This window comes from Nicotiana tabacum, chromosome 13 (assembly GCF_000715075.1).
Source record: "Nicotiana tabacum cultivar K326 chromosome 13, ASM71507v2, whole genome shotgun sequence".
In the NCBI taxonomy this organism is placed as follows: domain Eukaryota; kingdom Viridiplantae; phylum Streptophyta; class Magnoliopsida; order Solanales; family Solanaceae; genus Nicotiana; species Nicotiana tabacum.
Window position 1 is genome coordinate 106,000,700 of NC_134092.1, and position 12,969 is coordinate 106,013,668.

A 12,969-nucleotide genomic window follows, 5' to 3' on the forward strand; every position below is an offset into this window, starting at 1 on the left:
AGTGGACCTGATGGTTTTACTGGATTATTTTACCAAACTTACTGGGACATTGTTGGGGAGGACATATTCAACATGATACAACATTTTTACTTAGGTGCATCATTACCAAAATCAATTACACACAATAACCTGGTACTTCTACTAAAGAAATCACAGGTCCAAATATTTTCAGATTTAAGACCTATAAGTTTAAGCAACTTTGTCAACAAGGTCATTTCTAGGGTCATGCATGACAAACTGGAAAAAATACTGCCTTCATTGATCTCCACCAGCCAGTCTGGATTTGTGAAGGGAAGAAGTATATTTGAAAACATTTTGCTCACACAAGAAATAGTTTCTGATATAAGACTGAGAGGGAAACCTGCTAATGTGGTGATTAAGCACGACATGGCAAAAACATATGATAGGGTATCATGTAAGTATCTTCTTCAGGTGCTAAGAGGAATGGGGTTTGTTGAGCATTACATACACATGATCTGGAATTTACTGGCAAACAATTGGTATTAAATCCTAATAAATGGTCAAGCAACTGGATTTTTCAAGTCAACAAGAGGGGTTAAGCAAGGAGATCCCCTATCTCCAGCTCTGTTTATCCTATCTACTGAAGTTCTGACTAGATCAATGGCAAAATTATTTGAGGACAAGAGGTTCCTTGGGTATGGAATGCCTAAATGGACTAATCCGTTAAATCATTTGGCATATGTTGATGATACAATCATCTTTGCTTCTACTGATACATATTTTTTGGGTAAGATTGTTGAAGTACTCAGACAATATGAACAAACATTATGCCAACTGATCAACAAATCAAAGAGCTCATACTACATGCACAACAATGTGGCAGGCCACCTCTTCCAAAGTGTGGGCTCAATTACTGGAATTTTAAGAGGTACGTTCCCTTTAACTTACCTAGAATCTCCAATATTCTACACAACGAGAAGAAAAGAACACTACAATGATCTAACTCAGAAATTTAAAGCCAAATTGCATTCCTGGAAAGGTAAACTATTGTCTTTTGCAGGCAAGGCCACTCTTATATCCAGCGTCCTCCAGAGCTTACCTACACACATCCTATCACTTCTAGATCCCCCTAACAACATTATTGAACACTTGCATAAGACTTTTGCTAGGTTCTACTGGAGTACAAAAGAAGAGGGCAGGAGCAGACATTGGACAAAATGGCAGAAACTCTGCCTTCCCAAAGAGGAGGAGGGCTAGGTTTCAGATCATTATTTGACGTTTCTAAATATCTTTTCGCCAAACTATGATGGAAGTTCAGAACATCAAAATTATTTTGGTCCAACTTCATATGGAATAAGTATTGCAAAAAGAAATGCCTACAACTGTACAGTCCAAGCAAGGTTCACATGTTTGGAGGAAAATGTTATAGGCAAGAGAGGGTGTAGAACATGAAATCTTATGGGAAATGACTAAGGGCTCTACAAGTGTTTGGCATGAGAACTGGACTGGCCTGGGTTCACTGTATCATGTAGTTCCACCTCACTTCAATGACAATGAAGAACTACAGGAAGTAGTATACCTGAGAGATGGAGATAGATGGAACGACCAGATTTTAAACCAAAACTTCCCTGAAGACATTGCTCACTATCTAAAACATGAAGTGTATTTTGATACATCTACAGACTCCCGGGACACTCCTAAATGGATGCCTACACCATCAAGAAATTTTACATTAAGCAGTGCTTGGCAATTACTAAGGCATATGCACACACCAAATCATGAATGCAAGCTGCTACAGATAAATGGATTACCGTTCAAGATATCCTCCTTCTTATGGAGACTGTGGAAAGAGAAAGTGCAAACATATGATATATGGAGACGATAGGGTTACTTAGTTGTCTCCAAGTGTTAGTGCTGTACACCCATGAAACAGGAAACACTTGAGCACATCTTCCTTACAAGTACTATTGCCAGAAGACTGCGGCTACTGTTCTCACAAGCTGCAGGACTGCTTATCAATCTAGTTCAACTTCATCAAGTTATTAGAGCATGCTGGAGATCTGATTGATGTCCTAAACTCAAACCACTATATCAAGCAGCCCCAACAATTATAACTTGGGAACTATGGAAAAGGAGGAACACACTGAAACATGAAGGAGGCTAGTCTCTTTTAACAGACTGGTACATGAGGTGAACAGAAATCTGCACTACCTTACAAGGACTAGATATCCTTGGCTGCCTAATATACCACTACACTGGCCTGATATAGTTGCTTTTTTTGAAGGCTATATGCCTTATGTTGTCAAAAAGAATATAATGGCAGCTACCATATGCTAGATGGTTCAAATGCAATACTGATGGTGCTTCTAGAGGGAACCTAGGTCCAAGCTCATACAGTTTCTGTGTAAGAAATGATGCAAGAGATGTACTGATTGGCAGGGCAGAAGAGATAGGGGTAACAACCAATATCGTAGCTGAGGTTAGGGAAATAATGGAAGGACTGTCCTATTGTGTACAAATGCAACCGCATCCTCTCATAATTTAGACAGATTCACTAGTGATAAAGAAAACAATTGAAGGTGACTGGGATGTTCCTTGGAATATAGGGAAGGAACTGAAGAAGATCAATTAGATGAAGTAGAACTTCAATGTTATTTTTCAACATGTTCTAAGGGAGGGCAACACTGTGGCAGATTATTTGGCTAGCATTGCTTTTTCTGGTGCAGGTACAATAATATTCCAATCATTTCAAGAATTTTCTAATGTAGACAAGACACTTATTAATCAAGACAAGGCACAAAACAGGGTACTTCACCATTTTCTTCGCATGGAAACATGCACAGACAGTAGGTGTTTGGGAATTGTATGGCATCACTACCACAAAGTGTTAATTGTTCTGGACAACTACCTTTCTATATGAGGATGTGCCATTCTCCAGTGGTATTAGCATTCATAATGCTTATTCTGGGAATGATACATACCCATATGGGAAGTTAGTATCCTATAAATCCAAAGAATTTAGTGCAACAACCTCAACAACCACAAGAACTTACGCACAGTCAGGAAACAAACAATTTTTGTTACTCTTTACTTCTACTGACTCACCAACAACTGCAGAGTTCAGGTTCAACCAACATACTTTACGCAAGTAGTTCATGGTGATTTTTTAGCTATTGTGGATTCATACATGACATCCTTCTGGGAATACAAGCACTGGTGCCTAGTGAGAGTTTTTTGGGTGCTACATGGAGTGTTCTGCAACTGTTATCCGAAATCACAACCTACGACATCAGCTGAACACCTTTGAGTGCAGAGTTTGTAATACTAAGATTACAATCTAATATAGCTCATTCTGTACTAGTTAGTTGTGTCAAGTTAGTTTTGTACTTTCCTTTTGATGGATACTATGTAACAATTTACGTTTCTTTGTTATTTATTATATATAATCACTACTAGGAGAACAACCTAGTAGTATATTTGCTTAAAAAAACTTCAATGTTTGAATAATTGCAAAAAGAAAAAGATTCAACATCATCATCATAACAATAATAATAACAATAATTATAATGACAAAAAATGAAATTACATACTATATTTTAGGGGTTGAAACTTGAAAATGAATAAAAGTAGAAAGCACAAAGGTTTTTTCAAACTAAAGGTGCCCATACGAGTACAAAAAGGAATGCATGGTAGAGAATGGGCTTGAATATGATGTTGGGTGTGGGTTAATGGCTGAGAAAATGGTCAAAATGGCATGACATAGCCATTTTTATGGCTGGTTATTCAAAATTAGCCACCATCGCTAATGTCATTGATTTCTAGTCATTTTAACTTAAACTATATTAGTAATTGATATTTTTGCCCTTCTCCTTTTTAACGTCCCGTTTAGTTAGGTTTTGTTTTTAAATCGCTTTTCGCTTTCTTTTGAGTACTGTACGGATTTCGCTTTCTTGAGAACACTTTCTTCAAACTTTGTCTGGGTTAGGTCAAATTTTCTTCAAATTTCGTGTGGGTAAGTGTTGTTTTTACAATACCGTTGTTGAATTTTCGTTCTTATTGTTGCTTCATTTGTTTTAGTTTTGATTTCCGTACTGTTAGCATTTTAATTTTTGTGGTATTTTAACATCGACGGTTTTTTTTGTTTTGTTTTTTCTCTGTTCAGTTGTTCGTCTTATTTCTGATAATTTTTTCACTATGTTCTTAGTTATGTTGTAATCTTTGCGTAACTTGTTTTGATAAGTTGTTCAAATATTTTTGTAGTCGCTGTATATTAGGGTGAATTTTAAAGTAGTATGTTGCTTCAACTGCATTATCGATTGCTGGTTCTTGTCAAAACTTGAAATCCAGAACAATGTGCTGGACTTCATACTTCAAAATTTGATTTTTTGTAATAAAATTAGTTCAAGTATATTATTCTGTAAGTCTGACTTCCGAAGTCTTGTTGTCCAGTATTATATCCTGGATGAGTGTTATAATATATTGGAGTTCTTCTATTTTTTAAAATCTTGTTTTTAACGATAATGTTTATCAGTTTTTTACATGCTGTATTTGATTATGTTTTGTTGATTGTACTCTAGTATTTTTTTTTAGAGTTTTATTTTTTGTAATAAATTTGGTTCCAATATGTACTGACTTCTAAAGGCTTGTTGCGCAGTATAAATTAATTTGTATTTTTTTAAGTATGCTGTATTTGATTATGTTTTTCAGTATTTTTTTTATGGATTTTTATTGTTACTAATAAATTTTGTTCCAGTATATTATACGGGAAGCGTGACCTCTGAATGCTAGTTGTCCATATTTTATACTGGAGAAGTATTATATTATACTGGAGTTTTGTTTCTATCTGATTAGTTATATTTAATGATAATTTGTATCTTTTTTCTATTTTTTTATATGTTGTTTGATTATGTTTTTTCATTCTACTCCAATATCTTTTTATGGAGTTTTATGTTTCTAATTAATTTGATTCCAGTATATTATATGGGAAGTCTGACCTCTGAAGGCTTGTTGTCTAGTAATTTATACTTAATGAGTATTATAATATACCGGAGTTCTGTTTATTTCTGATTACTTATTTTTAATGATAGATTGTATGTGTTTTTTTTATATGCTGTTTGATTGTGTTTTTTCTTTTTACCCCAATATTTGTTTATGGATTTTTATTGTTTTTGATAAATTTGGTTCGAGTATATTATACGAGAAGTCTAGCCTCTTAAGCCGTATTGTCCGATATCTTATACTGGATGATTATTATAATGTACTGGAGTTCCTTTTACTTCTGATTACTTGTGTTTAATGATAATTTGTATATGTGTTTTGATATGCTATTTGATTATGTTTTTTCATTCGAGCCCATTATTTATTTATGGGCTTTTATTTTTTGTAATAAATTCAGTTCCAGTATATTATACGAGAAGTCTGCACTCTGAAGCCTTCTTGTCCAGTATTTTATACTGGATGATAATTATAATATACTGGAGTTCTGTTTATTTCTGATTGCTTGTTTTTAATGATAAATTGTATCTGTTTTTTTATATGATATTTGATTATGTTTTTTCTTTTTACCCCAGTATTTGTTTATGGAGTTTTAATTTTGTAACGATCTGGCGAGTTGTTTTGAGAATATTAGCCCCGATCCCCCATTTATTGCTCCCTCTATTTTATTTTGTGGTTATATGACTTGCCAGGGCGCTTGGTGTCGGGTTTGGGAGAGTTTCGGAGTGAAATGGGACACATAGTCCCTAAATTGGAAGTTTAAAGTGTAGGAGTTGACCGTAGTTTGACTTGTATGAAGACGACTCTGGAATGGAGTTTTGATAGTTCCAATAGCTCCGTAGGGTGATTTTTATTTTAGGAGCGTGTCCTGATATTAATTTGGAGGTCCGTAGGTCGTGTTAACATTAATTGGCGAAAGATGGAAAGTTGGAAAATTTTGAAAAGTTTGATCGGGAGTGAACTTTTTGATATCGGGGTTGGATTCTGATTTTGGAAATTGGAATAGGTCCGTAATGTTGATTATGGATTGTGTGCAAAATTTGAGGTCAATCAGACTTGAGTTGATAAGGTTTGGTATCGAATGTAGAAGTTAAAAGTCTATAAGTTCATTAGGCTTGAATTGGGGCACGATTCATGTTTTTGATATTGTTTGAGGTAATTTGAGGCCTTGACTTAGTTCGTATCATGTTTTAGGACTTGTTGGTATATTTGGTCGGTACCCCGGGTGTGATTCGGATTGATATCGGAACAAATTTTGGACTTGTGCAAATGCTGAAACTCCCAGTCCTGGTGTCATCGCACCTACGGAGGGATTGGCCGCAGGTGCGGACCCGCATGTACGAGTAGTGGAATGCATAAACGGAGAGGGAAATCCAGGCATGGCTTGTAGGTGCGACAATTATTCCGCAGACGCGGCATCACTTCTGCGATGGAGAAGAGCGCAAGTGCGGCCATAAGCGCAGGTGCGACTTAGTCACTGATGTGAAGTATTCTAGGCTTAGTCATAACCGCACATGCGATGGAAATTCCGTAGGTGTGGAGTCACAGATGCGACAGTAAGGTCGTAGGTGCGACATAACTGGACAGAAAAGAGGATTTTTTGAGGGTATGCTTCATTTTTATTTTTGGGACTTTGAGAGCTCAGTTTGAGGCGAGATTTTAAGGGATTTCCAGAGAAAGCATTTGGGTAAGGGTTCTTGATTCATTTTTTATTAATTCCTATGAATCTACTGTTAATTACACCTTTTAATTATGGTTTTGGAGTTTAAAATTGGGAAAAAGTGTAGAAGTTCTTAGACCAAGTTTTTGGGTTTTGAAAGGCTAAATGAGGCTGGATTTGGATAATTCTTGTATGGTTGGACTCGATATCGAATGGGTGTTCGAATTTTATGGTTTTGGTCGGGTTCCGAGACGTGTCCGAGTCGACTTTTTGGATCGATTTTTCAATTCTTAGCTAAGATCATTATTTCATTATTTAAATTAGTTTCCTATAGTTATATTTATAGTATGAAATTGTTTTGGCTAGATTCGAGCCGTTTGGAGTTGGAAAATCGAGGAAAAGGCATTCTAATTGATTGATTGAGCGTAGTTTGAGGTAAGTGACTTGTCTAACCTTGTGTGGAGGAAATTCCCCTTAGGAATTCGTATTTTGGTGATAATTTGTGATATGTTAAGGCCGTGTACGGAAGGTGACGAGTGCGTACACGGGCTAAATGTTGAAATTTCGATTTTTGCTACGTAGTTTCCTTTCTATGCTTTAATTGAGTTACTTTAGCACGTTATAGTCATCACGTTTAGCCTAATTTCACATGTCTACTTGTCTTATCTCTTGTTTGCGACTTGTATCACATGTTTAATTGAATTACAACTTTTCTTTATTTTCGTATTTATTACTTAACTGTGGAAATTCTTTACTTGAAATTGCTATCCTAGGAATTACATTTATTCAGTTGTTGTGTTTTGGCTTTCGTGTTATTGTTGAGGTGATTGTTTGGTTATTTGCATGAAGTTTTTGCCATGACGTTGTTATTGTTGCACGAGGTTTCTCCCGTGCAGTTGTTATTGTTGCACGAGATTTCTGCCATGCCATTGTGTTTATTGATACGCATGCGGTGGTATAAGTCGGGGTGTTGAAACGCATGTGATAAGATAAGGTGGGCTTGATGCGCGTGGATAGTAGGGGAACTAGTAGAAGTCATGCGGTGTAATAAGGTGGTCTTAAACGCGGGATGCTATTTCGGGAAAATGATTTTTCAAAAATCAAATATAAAGGCTCCCGCGGTGATATAAGGAAAGACTGTGATTTGTTTTTACGATTTGGGACTACGAGGCGGTACCTCGGGAGTGCCTCTGTTGATATTCTTTATTTGCTGTATTGTTTGGTTCTTGTTTTCATGAAAAATTATTGGTTTCGTTTCGCGTTGTATTAGCTTTCCTTGATTCCGTGTTGTTATTCCCCGTAAATTCTTTATTGTTCACTTCCCTGTCATTTTCATTATATCATATTATCTCTGTCTTGTTTCTTATTATCTCCAGTATGGCCTTGACCCAACCTCGTCACTACTCTACCCGAGGTTAGGCTTGATACTTACCGGGCACGGTGTGGTGTACTCATACTACGCTTCTGCATAAATTTTTGTGTAGATTCAGATACATCCTATCAGCCTCGATATTAGTGCATTGTGTTGCTGCTTTGGAGATTTCAAGGTACACCTGCCTGCGTCCGCAGGCCTCAGAGTCCCTTTCTACCATATGTTTCCTTATTTCCTTATATTTTTGATAGACAATGATGTTTAGGATTGTTCAACATAGTATCTAGAGCTTGTGACTTATATCTCACCGCATTTTGGGAAATTGTATGTATTGAGCTTATAGTCTATTGATGAAATTGTTGAAGTTTTGAAATTTTAAGTTTTATTTGATGTTTCCGCATATTGTTAGGATTACCTAGTCTTAGTGACTAGGTACTGTCATGACATCCTATGGAGGAGAATTGGGGTCGTGACAAGTTGGTATCCGAGTTCTAGGTTCATAGGTGTTATGAGTCACAAGCATGTTTAGTTCTGGTCTGTCATAGAGGGGGAGGCCATGCCAGATATTATGCACTTCCTGCTAGGACAGAGGTAGTTACATCTGACTCTGTCATCACCGGTATTGTTCCGGTCTGTCATAGAGATGCATCAGTCTTATTTGATCTAGGCTCCACTTATTCATACGTGTTATCTTATTTTGCTCTGTATTTGGGCGTATCCCGTGATTCTTTGAGTTCGACCGTCTATATGTCTACACTTGTAGGAGATTCTATTGTTGTTGAATATGTGTAGCGATCGTGTTTAATTGTTCTCGTTGGTTTTGAGACCAGAGTCAATTTAATATTGCTCAGTATGGTAAAGTTTGATATTATTTTGGACTGGTTGTCACCCTATCATGTTGTCCTTGATTTCCATGCCAAGACGGTGATGTTGGCTGTGCCAGGTCTACCGCAGTTAGAGTGGAGAGGTACGTTAGATTATGTTCCTAGCAGGGTTATTTCATTTCTAAAGGCTCAACGGATGGTTGAGAAAGGGTGTGATGTGTATCTGGCATATGTGAGAGATGTTAATGTTGATACTCCTACCGTCGAGTCAGTTTCGGTAATGAGGGATTATTCAGATGTATTCCTGGCAGATCTTCTGGGCATGCCACCCGATAGAGATATCGACTTTGGTATTGATTTCTTACCGGGCACTCCGCCCATTTCTATTCCGCCCTATCATATGACCCCAACAGAGTTGAAAGAGTTAAAGGAACACTTGCAAGATTTGCTTGATAAGGGCTTCATTCGGCCCAGTGTGTCGCCTTGGGGTGCTCCAGTCTTATTTGTAAAGATGAAAGATGGTTCTATGCGTATGTGTATTGATTATTTCCAGTTGAACAAGGTTACATTAAAGAACAGGTATCCATTTCCATGTATTGATGACCTATTTGATCAGTTACAGGGTGCCAGAGTGTTCTATAAGATCGACCTACATTCAAGCTATCGTCAATTGAAGATTCGGGAGCCAGATATCCCGAAGACTGCCTTCAGGACTCGGTATGGAGGTTACGAGTTCCTTGTGATGTCTTTTGGGCTGACCAATGCCCCAGCAACATTCATGCACTTGATGAACAATGTATTTCAGCCTTATCTTGACTCGTTCGTCATTGTGTTTATTGACGACATTCTGGTGTACTTTCGAAGTCAGGAGGATTATGAGCAGCACCTGAGGACTGTGCTTCAGACCTTGATAGAAAAGAAGTTATATGCAAAAATTTTGAAGTGTGAATTCTGGCTAGATTCAGTAGCATTTTTGGGCCATGTAATGTCGAGTGAGGGGATCAAGGTAGATCCGAAGAAGATTGAAGTAGTGCAGAGTTGGCCCAGACCATCCTCAACTACATAGATTTAGAGTTTTCTTAGTTTGGTGGGGTATTACCGCCGATTTGTAGAGGGTTTCTCGTCTATTGCAGCACCTAAGACTAGGCTGACCCAGAAGGGTGCTCTGTTAAGGTGGACCGAGGAGTGTGAGGAGAGCTTTCAAAAGCTCAAGACTGCTTTGACCACAACCCTAGTGTTGGTATTGCCTACAGGTTCGGGGTCTTATACTGTGTATTGTGATGCGTCGCGCATTGGTCTCGGTGCGGTGTTGATGAAGGACCGTATGGTGATTGCCTACGTGTCCAGACAATTGAAGGTGCATGAGAAGAACTATTTGTCCACGACCTCGAGCTAGCAGCTATTGTTCTTACCTTGAAGATATGGTGACACTATTTGTACGGTATCCCTTATGAGGTCTACACCGATCACCAGAGTCTACGACATCTGTTCAAACAGAAGGATCATAACTTGCGGCAGCGGAGGTGGTTAGAGTTGCTTAAATACTATGATATCACCATTCTATATCATCTCGGGAAGGCCAATGTGGTGGCCGATGCCTTGAGTCGCAAGGCGGAGAGTTTGGGCAGCTTAGCATATCTACCAGTAGCAGAGAGGCCATTAGCCTTGGATGTTCAGGCCTTGGCCAACCAGTTTGTTATATTGGATGTTTCTGAGCCGAGCCGTGTTTTGGCTTGTGTGGTTTCTCGGTCTTCTCTTTATGATCATATCAGAGAGCGTCAGTATGACGACCTCCATCTGCTTGTCCTCAAGGACACGATTCAGCACGGCGATGCCAAAGAGTTTACTATTCGAGATGACAGTGTATTATGGATGCAGGGCATGCAATGTGTGTCCAATGTAGATGGCTTGCATGAGTTGTTTCCAGGAGGTTCACAGTTCGCAATACTCCATTCATCCAGGTGCCGCAAAGATGTATAAGGACCTGAGGCAACATTATTGGTGGAGGAGAATGAAAAAGGACATAGTTGAGTATGTATCTCGGTGCCTACATTTTCAGCAGGTGAAGTATGAGCATCAACGTCCATGTGTATTGCTTCAGATGCTAGGGATCCCAGAGTGGAAATGGGAGCAGATCACTATGGATTTTGTTGTTGGACTCCCACGGACTTAGAGAAAGTTTGATGCAGTTTGGGTGATTGTGGATAGGTTGACCAAGTTGGCTCATTTCATTCCTATGGTGACTACTTATTCCTCTGAGCAACTGGCTCGAGTTTATATTCGTGAGATTGTCAGGCTTCATGGCATACCGATATCTATCATCTCTGACCAGGGTATGCAGTTTACATCGCGGTTCTAGAGAGCCATACAACATGAGTTTGGTACTCGGGTGGAGTTGAGTACAACATTTCACCCTCAGACGGACGGAAAATCTGAGCGCACTATTCAGATATTAGAGGATATGCTTTGTATGTGTATGATAGAGTTTGAGGGTTCTTGGGATTAGTTTTTGCCGCTTGCGGAGTTTGCCTACAACAATAGTTATCAGTAGGGCATTCATATGGCCCTGTATGAGGATTTGTATGGTAGGTGGTGCCGGTCTTCGGTGGGTTGCTTTGAGTCGGGTGAGGCTAGGCTATTGGGTATAGACATGGTCCAGGATGCTCTAAAAAGGTTAAATTGATTCAGGATTGACTTCGTACAGCCCAATCTAGACAAAAGTGTTATGCGGATCGGAAGGTTCGCAACGTTGCATTTATGGTTGGGGAGCGGGTCTTGCTCCGGGTTTCGCCCATGAAGGGTGTTATGAGGTTCGGGAAGAAGGGCAAGCTTAGCCCTAGGTATATCGGACCTTTGGAGATTCTTGAGAGTGTTGGAGAGGTGGCCTACAGACTTGCACTACCACCTAGTCTAGCTGCAGTTCATCCGGTGTTCCATGTTTCTATGCTCCGGAAGTATCATGGCGATCCGTCTCATGTGTTAGACTTCAGCTCAATCCAGTTGGACAAGGATCTATTTTATGTTGAGGAGCCGGTGGCCAATTTGGATAGGAAGGTCCAAAAGTTGAGGTCGAAGAACATTGCTTCAGTTAAGGTCCAGTAGATGGGTCAGCCTGTCGAGGAGGCGACTTGGGAGACCGATCATGATATGCGTAGCCGTTATCCTCATTTTTTCACAGCTTCAGGTATGTCTCTATACTCATTCTAGGGCGAACGTTTGTTTTAAATGAGGGAGGATGTAATGACCTGGCCGGTCATTTTGATAGTATTAGCCCCGATCTCCCATTTATTTCTCCCTCTATTTTATTTTGTGGTTATGTGACTTGCAGGGGCGCTTGGTGTCAGGTTCAGAAGAGTTTTAGAGTGAAATGGGAGACATAGTCCCTAAATTGGAAGTTTAAGATGTAGGAGTTGACCGTAGTTTAACTTGTGTGAAGACGACTCCGGAATGGAGTTTTGATGGTTCTAATAGCTACGTAGGGTGATTTTGGTCTCAGAAGCGTGTCCGTAGGTCGTGTTAACGTTAATTGGTGGAAGATGAAAAGTTGAAAGATTTTGGAAGTTTGACTGGGAGTGGACTTTGTGATATCAGGGTTGGATTCCGATTTCGGAAGTTGCAATAGGTATGTAATGTCGATTATGACTTGTGTGCAAAATTTGAGATCAATCGAACTTAATTTGATAGGGTTCAGCATCAAATGTAGAAGTTAAAAGTCTATAAGTTCATTAGGCTTGAATTGGGGTGCAATTCGTGTTTTTGATGTTGTTTGAGGTGATTTGAGGCCTCAACTAAGTTCATATCGTGTTTTAGAACTTGTTGGTATATTTGGTCGGGGCCTCAGGGGCCACGGGTGTGATTCAGATCGATATCGGAACAAAATTTAGACTTGTGCAAATGCTGAAACTCCCAGTTCTGGTGTCATCGCACCTGCAGAGGGATTGGACGCAGGTGCGGACACGCATTTGTGAGTAGTGGAATGCAGAAGAGGAGAGGGAAGTCTAGGCATCGCTCACAGGCGCGGCTTCGCTTCTACGATGGAGAAGAGCGCAGGTGCGGCCAGAAGCGCATGTGCGACTTAGTTTCTGCAGGAGTGCAAGCGCAGGTGCGACCTGCCCTCGCAGATGCAAAGTGTGTTGGGCTTAGTCATAACCGCCCCT